Source organism: Rhinolophus sinicus, chromosome 3, assembly GCF_057876585.1.
Source record: "Rhinolophus sinicus isolate RSI-liver-muscle chromosome 3, RSI-T2T, whole genome shotgun sequence".
NCBI lineage: Eukaryota > Metazoa > Chordata > Mammalia > Chiroptera > Rhinolophidae > Rhinolophus > Rhinolophus sinicus.
The window spans coordinates 58,799,698-58,824,140 of NC_142503.1; the positions used below are offsets into that span (position 1 = coordinate 58,799,698).

The 24,443-nt window shown below is 32.9% G+C and overlaps 1 long non-coding RNA gene across 2 annotated transcripts; it reads left to right on the plus strand.

The window, feature by feature from the left end:
* The first annotated feature begins 4,075 nt into the window (after positions 1-4,075).
* On the plus strand, positions 4,076-11,029 carry LOC141570410 (uncharacterized). 2 transcript variants are annotated; one of them, XR_012494415.2, is made up of 4 exons: positions 4,076-4,142; positions 7,336-7,441; positions 8,027-8,181; positions 10,283-11,029. It is a non-coding gene; the product is annotated as an uncharacterized LOC141570410 (long non-coding RNA). The 2 variants fall into 2 exon arrangements; XR_016020543.1 differs by lacking the exon at positions 4,076-4,142 and having other exon boundaries at positions 6,148-7,441.
* The last annotated feature ends 13,414 nt before the right edge of the window (positions 11,030-24,443 follow it).

Sequence of the window (24,443 nt, forward strand, 5' to 3'; positions counted from 1 at the left end):
TTTAAGGAAGGAGGATAGATTAATTCTTTTAATTTAGTGAAGGTGGTAGGGAAAATTTTATTAGAAAACAGTGTGCAAAAATAGGTAACAATAACAGCACATGTACATCTACATTGTCCCCAAGGAGATTTTTTCAGGTGATATCTTGGGCATCTGATATGTCTATTAGTTGTGGGAAAATATAAAATGTAAGATTTGGGACAATCCTCATATCACTATTGTTAGTGAGGTGGTAGAACAAAATAAGGCACCAAAATATGTAGGCTGCATCAAGATTTCCTTAAAATCCTTAAAGGAGTGTTTTCATTGATTGAAATATTCTATTTATGTATAAAATGTATTGAATTTTTTAAATTATTGATAATACTTAACAGTGTTTCAAACATAATGCTTAAATTAAAGAACCAAACTCTATAATATTATATATTCCACCTGCCAGAATAATACTTAAGTATTTAATTTCTGCTAGGCAGGAAAATACAACTCTGTATCAAATGCTTTTCACTCTTGGTGGCTTAAGAAGCAGTGACTTCCCTTCATAGTTATAAGCAGTAAACCTTGTGGTAGTCAAGTCAGGAAGCCTATTCAGGAATTTTCCATTTCTCCTCCTTCAAGACACAAGGTAGAAGTGTTAATCTACCCTGTTTGGGGTTACTCAATATCATATGACTCACTTTGGCTAAAGAAATGTGATGCATGTCATTTCCAGACAGAAGCTTTAAGAGCCATGGAGTAATTCATCAAGTTCCCTTTTCCTGCCTCAGTAGTTATCTAAGTATGTGTTGAGATAAAGCCTCCATCAGCTGCGTCTTGGAGTAACTATGATAAAGAGAGTCTCCAACTAATCTGAAGACTACTGCTGCACCCCACTGAACATGTAGTGTGAGTGAGAAATAAATTCTTGTTTTGTTTAAGCCACTGAGATTTTGGGATTTAGGGGCTATTGTCATCACAGCACTGTCTGGACTACTAATATGCACAGCATGAGATCATATATACCCCCTCAAGGACATCCACCAAACAACACTGAAGAAAATTGTACCAAAAACATCCTGGCTCAATAAGCAATGCAAAAGTATTTCAGAAATGGGAAAATTACCTACTTTTAAAAATAATTATTAATCTTTTAGAAAAGGGTTGTGTTTTTTAAAACTGTTTCATTATTTGTGAGCTCCTGAGTACTTAAAATTTTAATTTCTAACAAGTAACACTGAATGCTGAAAACTACCTATTTCATAACTCTAATTCTGGGTTATTTACATTTACCTTAAACAAAGAATCAGACTGTGAAACAAATAATACATTAAATAAATATGCACAGTGCAACAGATTGTAAAACACTATTCAGGAAATCTCTCCACAATGACTGCTAATACATTAGATATTTTTCTAGTAACATATCCTGTGCCTTTTGACAATGCCAAAATGACAACACTCTGGCAGATTCTCCTCCACCAGTTGTAGAAAGTACGTATTAGTCTAATTGAAGGATAACGGCTGTTCGCATTGCTTGGCACTAATGACCAGTCAGTTCCCTCAGAATCTAGGCCACTTCTTAGACTTTCAAAGTACAAGCCTTTCTACATTTCAACAATATGTTTTGAAGTATTATAACTAATTTTATAATCTATTTAGCCACTACGTGTAAGATGAGAACATTTAAAAACTTGGTTACAGTAATAAATCAAGAGCAAAAGATCTGAAAGCAAAGACATCAAATGCCGATGGCCAGATAGTTTTCAGAACATGAGACTTGTTACCTACTTTGAGTTGTAAAGGGGAAAGGTAGTAAACGTTTTTACAGGCATTGATGAGAATTTGTAGTTAGTGGAATGTTGCAGGTAAATTCTAATGACATATAGCTAATTTTCAAATAGAATGCTCATCCACTGTGCTCCATTATCTGATCTGTGTATCTTCAGAGGCAACCTTGTGATTGCAGTCCATTCTAAAGCTTAGACAGACCTTAAAGCTCTTTCTACCCATGCTAATGAGGACATAATAATTTTGATCCTTTGAGTGATCCTAAGTAATGCTTCAAATTAACAATACATGTTTCTGTCCAATCAAAGAGCAGATTGTTGCAAATCTTTCTTCTCTACTCTTAGAACTTAAACTAGAACAATAACTATTATGTTATTTTGTCACGTAGTCAGGGAATTTAATTTGCAACAAAATTAAACCATTGAAGGAGCAGACATTAGTGAGAGTACATCCAAAACAATTTTTAGGATATGCATTAATATCTATCAAGTCCGAGAGTATAATTAAGCCCCGATTCTATAGGTAAACTATACATGTACTATGCTGAATTAAGCTGTACTTTGCATTACTTTTAATGAAATGCAAAGAAATCATGATATAGAATACAGTTCTAAAATTCTGAGAGCTCAAAGTCTTATTTGTAAATCAAGGATTAAACTTGATTATCATATCTTTGCCAAATATTCGAGATTTGGTAAAAAGCCCTATCTTATTATAATTTCTTTTAATGTGATTTCTAATAATTTAAACAGTGTAACATCATACATAATACATGTCAATATACTGTGCCAATATAGGATGTGATATAGCTATACTCCTCCTTTATATTTAAGATGTATGAACTCAATACATCCTGCTATCCAACGCAGCCAGGAAGATATTTGTGAAAAAAGTTAACTTCTACTTTTTCTCTCAAAAAAATTTTTTTTCTGTCTTTGGGCTTTGAGAACATTAGCAAACTGATTAAATTACTTTCGATGTAGCCACATCAGAGGAAAAAAATCACACCAACTGAAAGAGAAACATGAATTTAATAATAATAAATGTGTTAAATTAAAAGTCAATTCAATAAACAAATGAGAGGAAGAGTAGATAGCAAAATTGGAAAGGCCTTTGTAAAGGCCTGTATAAATTAGTATACATTTTGTTCACTTTTAAATATAATAATAATCATAATCATAATAATATAATAATATTGATGATAATAATAGAAACTTCTAGCCTTTTTATGAATTTATGGTGTCTCTGGGGGAGAAAACCCCCAAAAAGTGTAATCAAAATTTTAATGAGACTTCAAACCTTCAAGATACTGTCAAAGAAGCTGCTCCCGTCCCTTAGTTTTAAAAATGAATTGAGAAATGTGAAAGCTTAGAAGAAACAAAATATAGGCTGGCAGGAAGAAATTCCATCTTGTTGGGTCTCTGAAACAGCGGAGGATTGAACACTTATAAACACGGTACCTTGAGCAATAGTTGCCTTATGGCTTGTAGTTTGAGGCCAAGAATAGCATGATAAACTTAGAATGTGTTTATCTCTTGGCAGCTTCACTTTACTTGCAAGCTGGGAGGGACAAAGACCAACAATTTTCCACCTACAAAGTGCTTCTAAGCTGGCAGGCAGCTCAGTGAGTAAGTGAACTTGAACCTCCAGAGCATGACTACTCTCAAAGACAGATGGACAATTTTGGAAAGGGGGATGATTCAGCCAGTATCTCAAGGCATTTGTGGTTACAATGTCCTGTAGTTGGGGGTGTGTGTGTGCAGGGGGGAAGCTTTAATTTGGAGAATTCACATACGTTTAGTACTATTTTAAGAGACAAACAGTATGTGTGCAAATTTTTATAATTCCATGTTCTTTGCTAGTTGAAAACAGGTAGGAAGGAGGCAGCATTTTAAGAACCTGAGCTTTCTCTCCAAGATACACAAAGCTAAACAATTTTTCAAACTACTAATTTTATTTTGTTATCTTTTTTTTACTTCTTTCATAACAGTATTATGTCTGCTTACTTCAATGGCTTAGTGTCAATTATTTAATGATTGATTATAAACCCAGGTAGATTTTTATGTTTCATTTTCAAGTTGCTTAATTTAGGATTAGTGTTAATTTTACAAAGTATGGTTGGGAAAAGAGGAGCTTGGGTGTTGTATTTTGAAGACTAAGCAAAGGAACTTCTTGTTACAAGGTTTGAGACATCTGCTCAAGTTGGGTTATTTGTGTAGTAGGGGTGTTATGTTTCAAATTATGGAGATACTTTGAGATCATAAAACAAAACTCTTTTTAACTCACTGGATTCATATTTTTTGCTTTCAACAGAATCCTCTTCTGCTTCAACACACAGCTGATTACCCCGGATTATTCTGAATCCTAGGAAAGTAGAGGTAAAGTCTTTTGGTATTGGAAAAGCACATTTTACGAATACAGTATGGTTCTGATTTTGCAACAACTTGGGAAGAAATAATTTATATTATCAGAAGGAATGAGGATGATTCTGCCCTTTTTCAAACCATTCTCTGATCAAACAGAGATATTATAAAGTAATATTGTGGGAATTAAATGTAATCAGCTGTTTATCCAATGCAAGAATTTCTGTTTGAAATTTGTTTCACGTGGAATAAAATAAAATGATTTTTCATACATTTTTTATAAGTTATTAAAAAGTAGATTTGTGAAGAGAAAAAGCAATGACCAAAATACTTAGAAACGCTAAAAGTAGGTTGTAAGTAGTTCTGTGAATGACTCATCATGATTTCTTCCAGACAGTGGCAAATTAACATGTTTTACACCCAGAGAAAATTAATGCAGTTGAGCCTGCCAAATTCCAATTCCTTTGCCTTGCCACATGTCCAAAATAATTGTTTGTTTCCCCCCCAAAAGGGTTCCCGGTGGACCTCCACCATAGCTCATGCTGAAGTGTAAGTCCTGACAAGAATAGCGATTTTTTTCACCCTGCACCTTGCAACCCTTAATTTATTGAAGAGATCCAGACCAGTATTATTATCTTTTTGCCTTTTATTGTGCACCCTGAATATTTCACTTGTTCTTTTTAAATAACACCGCTACATGGAAAACCAACTTGATTAAATATTTTCTGATAGTAGATATCTAAGTTTTACAAACATATCATTGGTGAAATGGCAGAAATTTTACTAAACTGATTTTTCTCTTGAGAACAACTTAGTATATCTATTCTTTAAACTTTACATGTTTGTTAAAGCTTCAGTTTGAATTAATAAGTGATCACATGATCAGACACATGGGATCTTGCCGAGTCCACTGTAACTGGAATCAGAACTGACATAAATCCTCTTTGCTGTTAAAGATGAATCAGTCCCACCTAGAAAGCAACTATATTTAAGTGAAATTTGTCATTCTCATTGCCAAATATCACTCTTTAAATGTCAATGTTTTAAATACTATTACATACATTTCATGGTATCAGAATTGCATGCTTGCTGAAAGAATCCATAAGTAAAGGTACTTCTGTCTTGTCTGATTTTCATAACACTCATTGCCTTCTTTTCTTTCTTGCCTTCCTATACAAATATTGGAGAAGCTATAGCATCATTACAAATGATACTATACCCCAAAGGAGAAAACTGTTCAAATTGAGTCAGAACCCAAGGGGAAAAAAGTAAGGCAAGGTAATTCTAAAAAGAATTCTCAAAATATTTGTCAATGACAATAATGCCAGAATTGGAAGTCAATAATTTAGCCCCCATACAGATGTTCTAGATGCCAGAATGTATTCTCATAAAGGAAGGAATGTTGTTGATGATTCTTATGAGCACACAGTCCTTAGAAACAAACATTCTAATGGAGAGAGATACAGAGTTAGGAATTGATAAAAGGAAGGTGGGTCAGAAGAGAAAAATAAGTGCTTCTCTTCTTTGAAAAGGAGAAGGCATACATGGATGCTGTCATGGCCACTACACATTGAGATGAGGGGAAAACAATGCCCATGTTCTGTAAACATGCAATATTATCCAGGGAGAGAACATAAGATGAAAAACGTATTATCACGGCAATAATTCCAAAAGGATCCTGACCTGTTAGCAAAAGTGGACTTCTGTTATCTACCAAAACATTAGTTTGTTGTTTCTAGTTTTTATTTGTCATATCCTGGCAAAAACACAGGAGCTTTGAAAAGTCTGAAAACATTAGACAGAAAAGGCTTCTTCTCTCCTCTGTGCCAGAGGAGATATTTACCAACTACCTCTTAATTTAAAAGGGAGAATCTGTTCCAATGAGACTAAGTGAGATGACTAGAATGTAAACTATTACTGTATAGTACAAAAAGCCACAGAACACTTTCCATTAAAAATGTCTTGCTGCTGAACAAATGTAGCTAACTCTCTTATTTTAGCCCCTATTGCCTGCTCACAAAGGCCCCTCATGTTACTTTGAGATCGTCATTTCATTACATTGAGACCAGGATGTCTTCATTTATGTATGAAGAGAAACTTAAGTCACTGAAGCAGACTGAAAGTTTGGCTCTGGACCATGCCATTGAAGGACGTTCAAATGTTTACCAATGCTTTTCATTGGCTGCACGGTACCTGCACCTGTGTTTTATGCTAAGAAAATATTTCCGTCCCTGGAAATATTGAAATTGCTTAAATTCAAAACACAGAAGACAACTCTACCTCTGTGGTAAGGACCCGATTATTCCAACTTTGTATTTCAATCCAATTTTAGCTTCTTCCTACCCACTTTTTCCCACATGCTCTTCCTACCCTCTCCCCTGCCTACATTTTGGCTAATACCCTGCTCAACAAGATTAGCACAGGAGTAGCCAATAGATAAAAGAGATAAAGCAATCCAAGCATTTCATATAGAAATCCATTCTCTTTCCCATTGTGCATAATGATCTAAGATTAAAAGCAACCCCAATTTTAATTCTTATGAGTTTGAATTCCTAATATGAATTATGTTCCATACTACTTTTCTCTGGACTTAAAATTTATCAGGTCAATCCCTGAAAGTCTACTCACTACAAGCAATTGAAGTCGATGCTAATTTGTTGAAGGTTATGGTGCACTTTTATCTGCTAAACTTTAAAATTACAGACATCCATATTGGTTAAGATAGTTCCACCATCTTTTAAAAATTTCTGCAAAGTTTTAGTTGACCATTTTTCAATTTGTCTTCAAAACAGCACCTTAAAGAATGCTCTATTTCTCTCTGTCCCAATAGAAAAACATACACATGAAAACTATATCCACCAGGAAAAAACCTTCATAAAGAATACATTTACATATTCATAATGAATATAGCTTTGAATAATTATTTGTATACATTCTTAAAGTATCTTATATATAGAGTCTCATGAACAGGTTGTTATATCCCTCCGATTTTCCCTTTGTCTGCTCTGCCTCTTTTACTATATCTTATCTCAGGCTCCTCTTTCAATGTACATGAATCTCTCCCTCTGTGCCTCACACCAAACACCCCTTTCAGTCTGTCCCTAGGTAAGATGACCAGACTTCCTGGTCCTGAACATTCCTGGGTTTTCATTTGTGGTAGCTACAATAATGTCTGTTAATTATTTCAGTGTCCCCTTTTCCCTCTCAGATTCTGATGTGAGCAGTATCTTTTGACGTCCTTCCTCTCTTTTGAGTCCTCCATCCCTGTCATCTCCAGTCTGGGCTTTGCTGTGTGATGGCAGTCCTAGCTCCCAGTAGGTACTCTCTACTTTTTATCTCAGTTCCTTTAGTTTTATATAGCGACAAGTGGTCAACGGGAGACAAATTAAAATAACTGAAAACACTGTGCGGAAAATGAAATGATAATTGTCAAATAAAACTTTGCAGGAAACTCCAGGGGTGAATAAAACTTCTCTGTTTAGTAAAACTTACTGTAAAATTGTTCAGAAGCTACAAGGAACAAGGAAATGTGAATAATTGGATTTTTATCAAATTGACCTTTGGAAAATTGTCTTTCAGGGAATGAATCTAGACCCGGGTAAGGGGAAGTATGACAGGAAGAAGGAGAAGTTTACACAAGCCCCTTGGATGACTGGGATATGCCCCTCTCAGAAAGCAATAGCACATCTAACTTAAGAGTCATTGCTTTAAATGCCTATAAATTAAACATGTGCAAGGGGTATAACATAAACTCATGCAATCTAAGATAGTGTACTGTCATTTAGTGAATGCTTATTCTGAGCCTAGAACTACAGCTGTCTCATTTAATCTTCAGAATAACTCTCTAGGTTAGGTATTATTTTTGTGAGGAAACTAATGAAGTTTTGCAACTTGTACAGGTAACACAGCTAATATGTGATGAAGGCAAGAAGGAAACCCAGGATGGCTGAACTTGGTAGCTGAGGTTCCCGATCATTATGCAAAGAAATCTGGGGGAATATGATGCAATCAAAGATAGCTATAAAATACAATATGTATATATGAGGTATATATGGTAAGTATGATATGTAAGCTTTAGCATTCACTTAATGATGCGAGAAATATAAGACTTGTAGGGAAATCACCATGGAAGAAGGATAGTTTTGTGGGAGGGTGACATTTTTGGTATTAAGAAAATAGAGGAGAGGCAAAGAGAATTAAGCATTTCTTCATTTTGGTGAGGCTAATTATAATACATAAAACTCTTAGCACAATGTGTGGTATATTTTAAACATATTGTAATTTAAATGTTAAATAATATTAATATTTAGTATATTAATAATATTAAACACTAAAATACATTATTTCATATAGTTTAGTGCTATAACATGTTATAGGTTAGTAGAAAACCTAATTATGGTGGTTGAAATTTCCAAAAATAAATGTGGTTTTACAAAGATTTGCCAGCGTACTTTTGACAAAATTATACCTCTTCATTTCTGCAAGAATGGAATCAGGCTATATAGGCTTCAGTTTTTCCAGATGTGAATAGACATGTATTGATTGAAAGTGTTGTGAGAAATATTGTCCCATGTGAGTTGCATGTTTTCAAATGCATAAGCACATGAATGTGTTTGTAGACACATGCTTATGTAAGTGTTAGAAACAGAGCAACTTTTGTATTCAGAAACAAGTTATCTGGTAGCAGGGAGACGAATTCTTATTAGTATAGTTTCATCTGTACAGTTAATTAAGAAAGAGAGAAAGAGAGAGAGAGGCAGATGGAAAGGATTAAAACCACCTGAAACATTAAAAACAAACAAACAAAAATTTGAATTTAGATAATAATAGTTGAAGATGAAATGTCAAAACTTATTGGGGAATTACTTAAAGAGCTACTAAGTTTTGTCATGTGATATGTGTAAAACTGGAAAATAGAGCTTTTTCCTCAAAAATATTATACATATTTGCATACTATTGCTTAAAAGTAGAAATATGATAAAGTTTCTATTCATGTTTCCTTATAAATAAAGACTACCTTTACTCAACCAGAGAAATGCAATTATCCCTTTTTAAGTAGGAGTAAATATTTTTTAAAAACCTAAAAAATTGATTGCTCATTAAAAATTGTTCTGAATCTTTCGTGACATTTTGCTTTTCTTACCACTAGTACAATAAAAGTACCTGTTTTTAAAACTCTAAAATTTCTCTTTACACATCAAGTGGTGGGATTTTGATAATTTAATTTAAATGAATCCTAAACATATGAATTAGCTTTCATTGAATGACCCATGATATTAAAATTTAAGGCAAAATATTCTTGGCATAATACAGTTCAATTTGAGCTCATAAAAAAGTTTGAAAAATATTGATTCTGTATTGTCCAGTATTATAAAATATAACAGTGTATCCCAAATTGTGAACAAATGAAAAATTTTCCTAATTCTTTTAAGCCTCAAGAACAATTGAAAGTTTAAATTCTACAAACATTATATTTTTGCATTCAATATTTCTTAAGCATCTTTAAATTGCTACATTTTGTCAATTAACTGAATTTATTTTACTTTGACTTGTTTAATAATTACTATAAGTACATTATTCATCTAATAAATAGCATTTATTGCTTTCCCCCAAGAGATTCATACAAATAACTACATATTTGGTGTAGAAAAATTAAAACACAGGAGATTTTAAAGAAACACGAGACAACAGAAATACCATCAAGGTAGAGATAACCATTGTTAACATGTAATTATTAAACATTTGATGTTTACAACAAATGTATGTGTCTTCTGGACAAATGTACAAATACAAATAGTGCGGCATCACATCAGAATACCTTAATTTATAGGAATACCACTATAAGTGCTTAGCAGAAAGGTATTAGAAATAATCAAAAGTATCAGAACGGTATCAGAAATAATCAAAAGTAAAGAAATGTCAGGCAAAGAAAGGAAGAAGGAATGAAAGAAATGAGACAATGATGGAAGTGAGGGAAGGAGGGAGGGGAAAAAAAACAGCGGTTTGCCAAGTTGAGGTAATTTACCTGCCATTCCCCCTGATAGCATTTAATCTGGAATAATCATGAAATGGAAGGGGCAAATCCATTGTCTTAGATTCTGATCCCCATTCTAGGTAGCTGTTGTTTATGCTTTGTGTTGTTTGTTTGTTGTTAGGGACTTGCCTGGAGCAATTCTGTGGAGTGTCTCCCTCATGGTGTGCCACCACTGAAGACTCTTCAGAATATTTTTAAATTATTATTATTTTTATTTTCTTCTAATCTGGCATCCTAGAAGTCATTCTTAGGTCAGTATATTTTAGTGGTCAGCCAATTATTGCTCAGATTTTTTTTTTAATACCTTGGGCCTGTGAGCCATCTACTCTTTGCCATTAATCTGTATTTTCTAAAGCCAATATATCATGTTCATTTATGTAAATTTCTAAACAAAATATTAACAAATAGAATACAGCAATATATAGATCAATGTAATTTGCCAATTTAACAAAATATAGGAGAAAAACGAACATATTATTATATGTATAGATGCAAAAAAATCATCCGATAAAATTCAATTCTCATAAATATAATATTGAGCAAAATAACCAGACATTGAAGAATGCATCCTATATTATTCCTCTTATACAAAGTTTTATAAATAGATAAAATTCAATTATGGTGTTTATGTATAAAAATTTATTTGCTAAAACTATAAAGAAAGCAAATGATTACCAAAAAATTGGGTTAGGAGTTACTTTTGTGAGGCAGATGAAAGATGCAGGGGTTTCTTTTGGACTGGCAATGTTCTATTTCTTGACCAAAGGGGTGGCTATGAGTGTTCATTTTGTGAGAAATCATTGAGCTTTACAACTTTGTTTTGTACTTTCTGTATGTTTATTTTACAATAAAAAACTTATATTCATTACATTGATTGCAGTGATGGTTTCCATGGAGATTATATATATATATATATATATATATATATATATATATATTATATGTATATGTATGTGTGTGTGTATATATATACATATATATATATACACACACACACACACACACACACACACACACACATATACATACATACCAGGGTGCCAAAAAATGTATACGCATGACTTGTAATCATCTTTTTTTTATCGGTATATATTAAGTATTACAATTTTAATACAGTTTTTTTCCTTACCTAAAATGTGTGTACATTTTTTGGCCACATATATATATGACAAAACCTATCAAGTTATACACTTGATAGATATACAGTTTAATGTATATCAGTTATAAATAATGCAATGTCAATTACACAGCTGTAAAACTATCTTTTAAAAGGAACCAGTACTAAATGTTGAGTGATAATCATAAGATTTTCAACCTTAAGATATAAGCTTTCAGGCCTCAAAATAGACTTTATCTCTCTGTCTGGTATCTGCTTTATTTTGTAGGTGGGAAGAAAACTTGAACTGCACCTGGAAAGGCTGGGGTATGGAAAATTTTTCTTAAATACTTGATTAACACCTGCTTAAATATTTTTCTTTTCAATCTTTAATTAAACAGTTAAGGTAGGACTTTATTTCTAGATATATAATCAGACCAAGTCTGAATAACACTCTACAGCTGCTAATTTCCCTTTCCAAAGAGAGAGTTAAACACCAAAACATTCTTCACTTTTTAAAAGAAACAAAAATCTCAGAATAGGAGATAAAAACTATATGTGTGTGTGTGTGTGTGTGTGTGTGTGTGTACACACACACACAGAAAAAAACAATTGCAACAATATTTTTAATTCTGAAAATTAAAAATACACATTTTTCTCTCATTCTAGAGGACTGTTAAAAGATTCCAAAATAAAGTTTGGGTCAATAAAATGATAAAGTAAGAAGCTTTCCCCCAACATATCAACTGTTTGTATTACTTTAGACTATACATTTTCAATATCTAAAAACAGTAACATTAATGAAGTTGCCAAAGTCTAGTCTAGCCATCAGTAAGATATGGACTTTATTATATAACTCCCCAATTGCCTTCAGCATCTGTCAGTTTCTGAAAAAGGTATATAGAAGGCATTTATATTTCAAGTATATGAGTATAATACTACAGTTGATATTTATAACATATTTAGATCTATACTGTTTCTATAAACATTTTATTAATTTTTTTATCCCACTTTCTGCTTTGCAGAATTTTAGGGCTTTTTCTTCACTCCCTTGACTAGTTGATTTTCTTTTTAAATAGTGTATTGTACTGGGCAAAGAAAAAGAGGGAGAAAGAGAAAGGGGGAAGAGAGAAGGACGGGGAGGGAATGGAGGAGGCAGAGAAAAAATAAGATGGAAAGAATAAGGTGTCATCATAGCATCATCATAGCATCATGGCAGTTTTAACGTTAATGGTCATGGTTCAGCTAGATGGACAACACTCTGCTCATAACTTCAAATGTGTACTAGAATGACCAAGACCAATACTATCTATTCCTTGCGTATATGTAAACTGTCCCTTGGAAAGGAAGAGTAAGGTTACTCATGAGAATCCTTTTTTTGTGAGGTGATGAAGCACTCAATTCTGAAGTCAGACTGTGTGTGTTTGAATTGTTACTCCATCTCATACTTGCTATGTGACCTCAGGCAAGTCACTTAATCACTCTGTGCATCTATTTTCTCATGTGTAAAATAGGGATATTAATCAGGCATATTTCACAGGGTTGTCTGGAGGATTAAATATATTCATGTATCAAAAGGGTTTACAACATTGCTTGGCATATGTTCTACGTGAATGTTTGGTATTATTAATTTTTTTACTGTTATTATACCTATGTGATTGTTTCCATTGCTTAATAAAACAAGAATGGTGCAAAAAGTCATATTTTTATTTATTTTGAGTGCTCATTTCCTTAACTTTAAAACATCATCTGTCTCACCCAGGACAGTTAACCCAGAATTTAACCCAGGACTGTTAAATTCCTATATAGTTCCAAGAAGCTACATCACAACATACAATTTATAAAGGAGTTATTCTAAGAAACAGTGACTTATTCCATTACAGTACCTTAAATATATGCATGAATTCAGATATAAAATCCATTGAAATAATTGCATCAGACTTAAACTCTTCCAGTGAAAGAGTTTTATAATCTTTAGAATGAAAGCAACTTCAATAAATCATAAAAGAGTTCATAAACTTATCAAATCTTCCTTCGAAAGGTCTTTGGAATATTTTCTAAAATATTGACTTAATCCCATACTAACTTATTGATATAAATAGTCTCTACTAAAATATTAATTTTTAATTCCAAATGACATAATAGTAAATGAATTCCAGGTGATGTAATAGTAAATGTTATCATAAATTATCAGTATAATAACCATCCATCCAAATTATGAGTTACCAACATAATGCTTCAGTGAAGAGGAAAGAATAACACTGGAGCAGTCTTGGAATAGGTGAAACTATCTGGTTGTTGTCCCTTTAGACTAGTTTTAGTATTACCCTTTAGTAACCTGTAAAAACAAAGCATAAGAAAGCCTAATAATTTTAGAAGTAAGAAAAACATTAATAAAAAGTTAGACCATTAAGCAACATAAGAATGGATGAGAAAAGGAAAGCATTAATCATGCCCAAATGGGTCCGATTACTTCAATGAATAGTGTATACAATTGTAGTGGATACTGCTGGCATCTCACTGAGGTCCATCCAGTAGCAGGTACACCTATCATCGGTCACTGTGAGTGTTGGTTACTAATAGTTCATGGCTGCCCTCTTCTCTGGATAACTGACCTCACCACATGAGAGCTACCTCACCAAGGAGGTCCCATTCCACAACTCACACCAGGCACACCTAAAATTAGGTATGGCTTGAATCCTTTTCTTAGGGTCCACTTCTAGATAACCTCACCTAAGAAACCAATTGTTTTCATTTCTTTCTCAAAATCAATCAAGAGGAAATATATCTAGGATTTAAGTAAGCTACAAGAAGCATTATTTAAATATGATTATTAGTTCCTAGTAAAGTAATAAATCAATTTTTTCCTATCATTATTATTTCTACAAGAATAAAATAGTCTTTTTGTAGTGCTGGAACACATGGACTATCTACAAGGTCTTCCATGTATGAAAGTCTTAGAGAGAGAGAGAGTGTGTGTGTGTGTGTGTGTGTGTGTGTGTGTGTGTTTCAGTCTGTCTTTGTGTCTGTGTGTGACTGTATGTGTGTGTTTGTGTGTACATATAGTACAATTTCTGAATCACTACAGCATATAATATACACACAGCATTTCGCTGTGTGACCAACTGATTGAAATCAACACATTTAAATGTGCAAATTCAGGAAAAAATGGACTAAAAAAAGTATGTCATCATTATTTCAAACCCTTTCAAAAAGTAAATTTTTACAGTTGCTATTCTTGATGGATCTAGGAGTTCTGTCAGTTGGATAGAATGAATTAAAAGTTACCTTTTCCAGACAACTAATATGCCCGAATGAATGTGGGCCCACTCCCCAAGACTTGTAGCATATTCACAGATAACTTATAGGTGTCAAGTCAGTTCTCCAAAGGGTTTAACTTAGAAATGCAGTTTCTTTCATAATTTAAAATAAATTTTAAGAGTAAATTAAAGAAACTTCTGCTCTTTCACTATATTATCTGCCGAAATGTTAGAAATACGGATATTCTTAATCTGCATACTGTGTTTCCCTGAAAATACTACCTAGCCGGACCATCAGCTCTAATGCGTCTTTTGGAACAAAAATTAATATAAGACCCAGTCTTATTTTAATATAATATAATATAATATAATATAATATAATATAATATAATATAATATAATATAATATGATATAATATAATACCGGGTCTTATATAAGACCGGGTATAATATAATATAATATAATATAATATAATATAATATAATATAATATAATAAATACTGGGAATAATATAATACCAGTTCTTATATTAATGTTTGCTCCAGAAGACGCAATAGAGCTGATGGTCCAGCTAGGTCTTATTTTTGGGGAAACACGGTAGTTATAATTCTCAAGAAGATTAATATTGTTGACATTTTGTAAGATCTATAATTTATCTAATACGTAAATTCTGTATTGATCTTGTATAGATTAACTCTCCCCCAGGTAAAAAGAAAAGGATGACAGACTAGATATTAAGAAAGCAAATGACAATCATGTTTCTTTGATTGCCTGTCTATTGACACATCAAATGATAAGCAATTTCTACACTTTTATAAATGTAACTCTTCCTACCTGCACTTATCTCTACCCTTCCCACCACAGGATTTTATTGAATGTAGCATATGGTCTTGTTGGTATACGCTCCGTTATTTGGGTAATTGGTGACTGATAGTAGAAGTCCTAAGGCAATTAGGGACTGTAGGACATGAGAACAGAAAATAAGGAGAATGATTGAGGTTGTTTCCCATTTGGCTGAACCAGTACTCACTCCAGGTCTCTTTTCTTTCAACTCATTATGAATACAGCGTTATTGTGCATGTATGTGCAGGGAAGAAGGGATTACTTGATATTCGAAATATTCTAATTTCACTTAGTCTTAGTCTAACCTGAAAGTGAAAGATATATAGACCTTTTCAAACCTACTATATAGTGGCTAGGAAAGATCTATTTAAACTGAAATAAGAAAACACTCTTTGAATCTAAAATGTGGTGCTTAGAAACACCAGATAAACTGTGGAGGCTGGTACACAAAAGGGGAAAGAGTGATGATGGAGGACAGCAGAAGGAAGGGGAAGAGATTCAAACTGAGACAAATAGGAGAAAAAAGAAATCTAAACTTTGTCTAAAATTGTTGAGGCACACATAATCCTTAATATACCTGAGTTTACTGAGTATTACAGTATTTATGCTACAAGTTAACAAGAAAAATGTTACTAGATTTCTGGAAGACTCAGCAGATGAGTTAAAAGTTGATGGGAGTTACACGGTTATTAATAAAGAAATATCAAACTTCAAAGATTCAAAAAGAGAAGGAAAATAAGTCTAACTTGGAAGCTATATCATATTTGGCAAAAGAATGAAGACAAAATATGGCAAGTTATTTTTTTTTTCTCCAAATAAAATTTTCCCTTTCTCCAATTCCCTCATTTTGGTAGGTAACATTTTAGGAGTGTAAAAAAAAAAAAATCATTTAAATTCATGACTTTAGAGGTTCTGGTTAAAAGAGTATAACACCCCACAATGCAGCTTCTCCAAACTCTCAAAAATATTAAAAATTACCCCTGAAAATATATTTAAAAACTCAAAAATTTTAAGAAAGATATTACAACTGAAATTGAAGTTTGGGTGTCAATCTATTGCAAATTCTTGAGGGAATTTCCATTAAAAACAAGATGGATGGAGATGGTTTATAAATAAGATCAATGAGCTATGTATGTTTAACTCCTGAAAACAGGAAAGTTGCTCAATTGAAATAAAATTAGAAAACCTTCCTCTCCCCTACTCATTCTAGTTCTTAACTCTGACATACAACAGAATTATAACCTAAAACTTAGGCATCCATTTCGCTACCCATAGATGTTTCTCCTGAGAAAGGGAATGTCCTTAAGTATTCTTCAGGCACTTCCACTTGGTGGCTAGACTTCGATAGCACAATCAGGCATGAAGAACATGGGCACTGTGAGTGGATTTTGGCACGCCGAGAGATATAAACCTACTGAGAGCCCAGATAGAAATCTCTGTGGAAATTTTAGCCTGTCTTATATTGGGTTGATCAGGAATGTGCCAGAACCAAGCAGTGGAAGTAGGAAAATATTCTCGATTCACTGCAAGAGATCCATACCGGAAGAGAGCTTGCTGGCCACCTGGATGTCCCTGTCAAAGTCCCTTATAACTGTAGAACTGAAGAGGCATTCGGTCAGTACCACAGTGGATGTTCAATGAAGTCAAAGGCAATAAGATATTTGTAAATATCAGATCTGAGAAGATCTATTTTACACTAGAATGAATGAATAGATAGATAGATAGATAGATAGATAGATAGATAGATAGATAGATAGATAGATAGATAGATGATGGATCAATAGATAGATACCAACAATGGATTTATTATAAAATTTCAAAACAGAAACATTACCCTAGAAATCATGTTTATCAAATGTATTTATTACAAAACCAGGAAATTTAAAGAAAAACTCCAACAGCTTGTTATCTACAATAGAATGTAAGGAGATACTGCTGCAAGGAAACCACATGCTGATATTTAGAAAAACAAAGATTCTTCAGAAAAAGTAAAAAAATAGCAAACTAGAGTTAATTTTTATTTGTATTAGTTTTATTTTTATTTTTTACATGATATAGAACACGGACAGATTGAAAGGAAAAAAGATAACCATAAAATAACTTTTCTTTAAAATCCTTTGAATGAATATTAGGTTGGTGCAAAAGTAATGGCAATTTTCGCAATTATTTTTAACTTTTTAAACCTCAATTACTTTTGCACCAACCTAACACTAACCTCATCTGTGACGACTCAGAAAAATTTAGAACCAGTGGAATCCATGGTTAAAGAAAAAGAAAAAGAAAAGAAATTCTTGTACATGTCTTATTATAAACAACACTGATACTTCCTTACAGTAAGTTCCATGGGTAAGAATTATTGGGACAGATTGAAAAAATTTAATTCACTGATTGGACATTTCTATCTCCTATTAGGGGAGTATAAATTATTTATTGATATTTTTTGTTCATGTTTTATAAAGTGTTGGGGTTTATGGGATGATGAGAGGAGGCTTGTCTTTTTCAGAGTTTTAATCACTCATCTATTATTTGTGTTGAAAATATATTTTTCAGTTTATTGAGTACCTTTGTTTTCAAATTAATTTAATTAAGTTTTAAATCTTCTATACTGGACCATGAATTTTTTGTCATGATTTTCCCTTTGGTTTAATTCCTACATATAAGGCATTCCTTTCCTCAGAGATCAGATAACTATCACCAATATTTGTTGTTCAGATTTTAATTTTTACATTAAATGTTTCAACCTGAATTTATTTTGATATATTGTGGAAGGTATGATCTCTTTTAATTCTATTATTGTTCAAATAAATGTCCCATCACTGTTAATTGAACTCTATCCTTCCTGATTTTAAATAGGAAAATTATCAGTCTCCAAGTATAATATATATGTATACAGTCCCTTCATGGTTCTGGCATGGGGAGAGGAAGAGTAATTAATGTGAAATAGGTCAAGAATATTCTCCATAACAATGGCCTATTTGCTCTGGAGAAGACTTGCTTTCTTTTTTGAAAAATGTATCAGACATTTTATTATCTTCCTTTCAAGTCTCCATTAGTTCTTTTTATTGTTTCTATAATGTTCCTTTCCTCTTCAAATTGTGTGTTTCCAAATTTTCCAAGATCATTGTTATTTCCTACAAAATCCTCAAGCTTTATATTTTTCTATCACATAGACAATAGAAGTAATGCTCCTCTCACATTTCTCTGCTTAAAAAACTTGTACACGAGTCTAGAATTTCCCAGCTTTAAAATGTTGCTGATTGTCAGTAGTAATGGATTATAATATATTTTATTATCTACTTCTCAGGAGTGAATTTTGAATGGGCTTTCAGTGATGTCTCTAGTATGGCCTTCTTTCCCATATATCTATTTTTTAAAAAAACTCTCAAATTCTACTTTATTGCCCCTAACTTTCTTGTGACATTATGCATTCTTTCCCAGTCTCATCATTTAAAAATTTTAGTCATCATTTAATGGATACCTGAGTGAGAAAAAGGGTGGAAAAAGAAGGCAGGCAGGATTAAGAAATAATCCAAATGTCGGTTAAAAATAGTTGAATTAAAAAAACAAATAAAATATCAGCTGACAAAACTTTTCAGTAACTCTAAATGCAAGAAAAGATTGAAGCACTATAATGGAGTATAAAAGCATGGGCTCTGCTAGCAAGAATCAAATCCAGCTTCTACCACTTATTAGCTTCATGACCTTGGGCAAGCTATATATTCTAAGTGGCATCATCTATAAATTAGGACAGCAATACCCGCCTGAGAGGGTGATAGCAAAGCTTAAACGATACTGAGTACATATACCATATAGCACAGTACATCATAAATACCGTATATTATTAAATATAAGAATTCTAGGATTGTAAGACACACCATTATTTTATCTACTATTAAGTAAGGGAGCAAAAGACTGTCAATTAAACTGTGACATAATGCCTTAATGACAGTCCTAAGTGACAATCCATCACACCAGCCCCTCGTTTGCTTTGAAATGAATTTCAGCTACACCAAGGTTCTTGGCAGTTTCTCATGCTTTCATTAGCATTCCTTTGAGTGTGACAGAAAATATTTGTGCACAAAGTCTGTAATAAATAATCAATACAGTTCAGTCCTCTACTTTAAGGTTTTGTCCTTTTTTGATAACATAAAGCATTCATTTTGTTTTGTCTTTGCAAAAATAAAATAGAATTATAGTAATTACTCCAACAATTAATATTTCTGCATTAACACAAATTTATTCCACTGTTCTCTGATCTATGACTTTCTTTATATTCAATAACTTTACACTTAACTGTGAAGTAGTGTGTAATTCTTTTGATGACATGTGACAAGGCATTTAAACTCAGTATGTGCAGTCACACCAATGCATACACTTAAATGAAGTGATGAAAAAGAATTGTGACCAAATTTGTATACGCCTAACAAAACTGTCATTGCCACTCTAAAGTGACTCTATGAGCTTATTAATTATAAGTTTCATCACAGTTTTAGAAATGCTAAAATATAAAATAATATACATTTTAGAATTGATGAAATATACTCAGTAAATATTGTCAATTTGTGTTACTATAGATCATTGAGAGTAAAAGCTTGTGTTCATAAAAACCTCACATTCATTCAAATTTTTATTTTTTTAAAGGAATCAAAAAGAACATGTCCAGATGAGCAAACACTCAAAACATATACCTCCTACATACTGTTTTTTATGAAATAGATTTCTTAAAAATTATAGTGTATAATAACAATCCGTGGTACAGCCATACGATGAAAAATATTTAGCAATATAAGAAGAATTATCAATTCACATGAAAAGACACGATAAACCTACAATGCACATTCTAACCGAAAGAAGCCGATTTAAAATAGCTGCATACTGTATGATTCCAAGTATTTGAGCTTCTGGAAAAAGCAAAATGATAGACATTTAAAAAGGTCAGTCACTATGGGAGACTGGACCACTCCACTTCCTAAGGTTGATTAGGTAAAGTGTAGGGTATTTTTTAAGGCAGTAAAACTGTTCTGTATGACAATGTAATTGTGGAAGCATGGCATTACGCATGTGTGAAAATCCGTATAACATTAAAGAAAACATGATGAAAATAAAATCATTTAGGAGCTCTTGGAATGCCAGGAAGGAATGCAGACTGTGACAAGAAAACCTAATCGTATTATAAGTCACTGATGAAAGTGAGCGTACAAGGTCCTGACCTAAGTAACTTTGAAAATGAACAGAGTTTATAAAACTAAAATCCAAAGGAAATGTGCTCTAGTTAATCAAGTTGTTTCCACAGTAGTATTGGTTAACAATTCTGATATTGCTATACATGTGCACTGAAATTGAACAATTAATGTCTGGTAGATAGTGGAAGCCAGATTTCTCACTGTTGGACTAGAAACATACAGATAAGCTAAGGTAGGAGGCTAGAATGATCCATGTGGGAATGAATTAGACTTGGAAACATCGGTCTAACTCATGTTTAGCTTAATATAGATACAGATGATTACACAGAGAAATATTTATAAATGTGTGTGTGTATACACAGGTTTATATACACACATGTTTCCTTACTCTGTCACCTGAGAGGGCTCCATTAGCAATGAGCACCCGTATCACCCAGATCTTGTTTTCTAATATCACTCTTCAGTAAAAGGAACCAGAGTTCCTTGGAAATGGCCATTCAAGTACAGGTTGGAAATGTATAAGATGAACCTGAGGCATCTTGTAGTTTCATAAAATAAGAAAACAGAACAAACAAACAAAACAAACCTATATTTTGGAAGGTATGTGAAAGGGATACAAGAGGCAACTTAAAGAGCTTCCAACAGCCAAGCTGGAACAATCTGAGCTACAAAATAAATAAAGTACCATTACCGTGTTTCCCTGAAAATAAGACCTAGCCAGATAATAAGCTCTAATGCATCTTTTGGAACAAAAATTAATATAAGATCCAGTATTATATTATATTATACCCAGTCTTATATGAATTCTTGCTCCAAAAGACGCATTAGAGCGATTGTCTGGCTAGGTCTTATTTTTGGGAAAACATGGTAGATTACAATCAAAAGTATGAAGTAAATATCCACGAGTCCATACTGATCTAAATAAATGATTGACTAAATAACCAAATGGGGAAGGGGTTAGACAAATCTCCCTTGCAAAATTCCAAATAGTTCACGTAGATAATCTGCCCTTAAAAAGGGGAAACGTAAATCTCCATCCCTTAAGTGTAAGCTATACACAATGAAAAAAATGAGCAATTTTACAAATATTTTATAAACCTGACAAATACTACCTCAGTCAGGTGATCAAAATCAGTATGAATAATGATAAATCATGTTGACAGTATGTTCCTGTGATGGTCAGTTTTATGTGTCAATTTGATTAGGCTATAGTACTCAGTTATTTAATCAAATACTAACCTAGTCATTGCTGTGAAGGTATTTTGCAGATGCGGTTAACACCTTTAAATTGTTAACACCTCTAAATTGACTTTAGATAAAGATTACCCTTGATAATGTGGCAATTAGTTGAGAATCTCAAGAGCAAAAACTGAAGTTTCCTGGGGAAAAAAGAAATTCTGCCTGAAGATTGTAACATCAACTCCTGCCTTAGTTTCCAGCCTGTGTACCTACCCTTTCAGACTTAGCAGCTTTCAGACTCACCAGTGCCTAAAACTGTGTGAGCCAATTCCTTAACATGATTCTCTTTATAATGACCCTATTAATTAACTCTTTTTCTGGAGAAACCTGACTGATACAGTAGTCTTGATAGGCTGTGATAAAAATGGCACTTTTTCTCTGTGGTCTTCCTTTAAAAAACCCATAACTCCATTTGAAGCATTAGAAAAACATTCAAATTTCAATAGTAGGACATCTGAGGAAACACTTAGCCAATGCTCCTCAAAACTGTCACAGTCTTCAAAAACAAGAAAAGTCTGAGAAGCTACCACAGCTAAGAGGAGCCTCAGGAGACATGACAACTAAATGTAATATGGTGTCCTCGATGGAATTCTGAAACAGAAAAAGACATTAGGTAAAACTAAGGAAATCTGACTATACTACACACTGTAATTAGCAATGATTTATCAGAACTGGTTTATTAATTGTAACAAATGTACCATACCAACATAACATGTTAAAAATAGAGGAAACTGTCTGTGAGGGTTTTTGCGATTTCTCTGTGGTATCTCCTCAATTTTTCAGTAAATTGAAAATTGTCTTAAAAATAGCCTATTATTAAAAATAATCTACACTAGATTATAATCTAGTCTATTGAGAGAAGAAATAAAAGTAAGAATTCCAAATCTGGGAAATAATATCATAATAGTTCTCTCATTTAGAATTGAAATATGTAAATTTTTAGTTATATAAATAACTACCTTAAGTGGTTTTAAACTAAAATGTAAATATAAAACACATGGAAAAAAATGTGCTATGCAAAAATGAACAATTTAAGAACAAAAATACAGTCTGAATATCCATATTAGCAAAGTATAGGAGACAGAGTTTGGGGGAGTGGAATTGGGAAAGGTAAAATCTTGCTAAATCTGTGCCAAACAGAAGAAAGATTCTAAAGACTCAGTTTTTCCTTGAATGTATGAATTCTAGAAATAGAAATTAAAGAATTTTTTTCCCCTTCCAAATTACTAGAAACTGTAAAAAGCAGAACATTAGCTAAAAGAAAAGGAAACAGTAGGCAAACATGAAAAATAGAAAGCAAAAAAGAAATGACAGCTATAAGGTGAAATGTTGCAGCTAGGAAGATTAACATAAAAATTTTAAACTTATTAAAATCTGGGTTAGAATTCTGCTTTCTGGATAAGTGAGTAAGACAAATAAAAAGCAAAATAAATAAAAATGATGAGAAAACTTCTGTAGAAAAGAGCAGGATGGCAATATTTACCTAAGACAAACTGGAAATTCACAGAGCACAAATGGACTAAAAAATGACTTTAAATGAGGCATGTACAGCATTTTCTAATGACTAAAATCAGAAATTTATAAAATGATGTCTTCAAAGTATATGCTCCAACAAATTTCATGTACAGATATAGCTGCTTTTTAATTTCAATTAAATGCTTAAGTACTGAAATACTCTATTAGAATCAAATTTAATAGTTTCCTTTTAAGAACCTTTCTTTCACTTCAATGCTCTATTCTTTTTCCACATACCAATTAGAGGAAGACACAAATCAGTTCCCCACTTCACTGCTTCTTGGTAACACAGTGTTGCTCTTCAAGACTGACCCTGCACTCTAGTCAGGGGGTGGCTGCTTAGGTTCCCCTGGCTCCTGGATACTTTCTGAGGCATTCTCTCAATGTTTGCAACAGGAGCCCCGAGGAAAGATTTCAGACATCATTCCAGAACATACCCATTGCTCTAGAATGAGTCAGCTGGGAGAATCTTCTTGGATCAGACTCATATTGTGCCAAAGACCTCCTACACAACATTTTATGGCAAAGATTTGATTTCATGCCAGCAGAAGACTTTTGAGAGCTGAAAATATTATAAACAAAATGTTTTATACTGTCTCAGTATATCAACTCGTGGTTTTGTATTGTCTCATCATATCAACCTATGTGGTTCTTATTATGACTGCAAGACACTCTTCAGCAATAACCATCAAGAAACTTTGAAAAGACACAGGTTTATTACTTACAAGACCTCGAAATTACACAGTACATCTGGGGCAACACAGTGAGGTCACAGTCAGAGAAACCGTGTGGGCCTGGGGTTCTGCTTTTATTGGGGTCAATGGTAGGGGTCTAGGGTTTCAAGGCTCACTCTTTATTGGTGAATTTAAAACATAAGAGGGAATTTAAAGCCCAGGAAGGGAAAATAAGCAGCACAAATGGACAGTTGTTGAAATCAACCAAGATCTCTTAAACAAACGAACCTCAGGCACTTGTAGTACAAAAAATAAAAAAAAATAAAAACAAAAACAAATGTCAGAGTTTACACCATGCAAAAATATAAGGAAAATACACACACAAAAACGGAAACAAGGTAAAGACCATGATATAGGCAAATGACAACAAGCACACTACCCCCAAACACACACACACATGCACACACGTGT